We start from the raw sequence: 317 nt of genomic DNA, 5'->3' as shown, positions 1-317 counted from the left end.
AAAATGGAATGAATGGCTCGCAATCACACACGATCACGACACTGCCCTCTGGTGGAAGATTATAATAATAATAATAATAATAATACATTTAATTTAAAAGCGCCTTTCAGGCTCTCAAGGTCACTTTACAAAAAAAAGGTAAGAACACACAAGTAAAACAATAAGTTAAAACCAAAGTGTTAAAGTGTTAAACAGAAAACAGAAGATGCTATAAATAAGCTTGTCTGAACAGGAAAGTTTTGAGTTGTGATTTGAAGGTCGTTAGAGAATCCAGGTTTCTGAGATCAGGGGGAAGGGAGTTCCAGAGTCTGGGGGCA

The sequence above is a fragment of the Oryzias melastigma genome, linkage group LG1 (assembly GCF_002922805.2).
Source record: "Oryzias melastigma strain HK-1 linkage group LG1, ASM292280v2, whole genome shotgun sequence".
Taxonomy (NCBI): Eukaryota; Metazoa; Chordata; class Actinopteri; order Beloniformes; family Adrianichthyidae; genus Oryzias; species Oryzias melastigma.
This window is presented reverse-complemented; position numbering follows the sequence as displayed.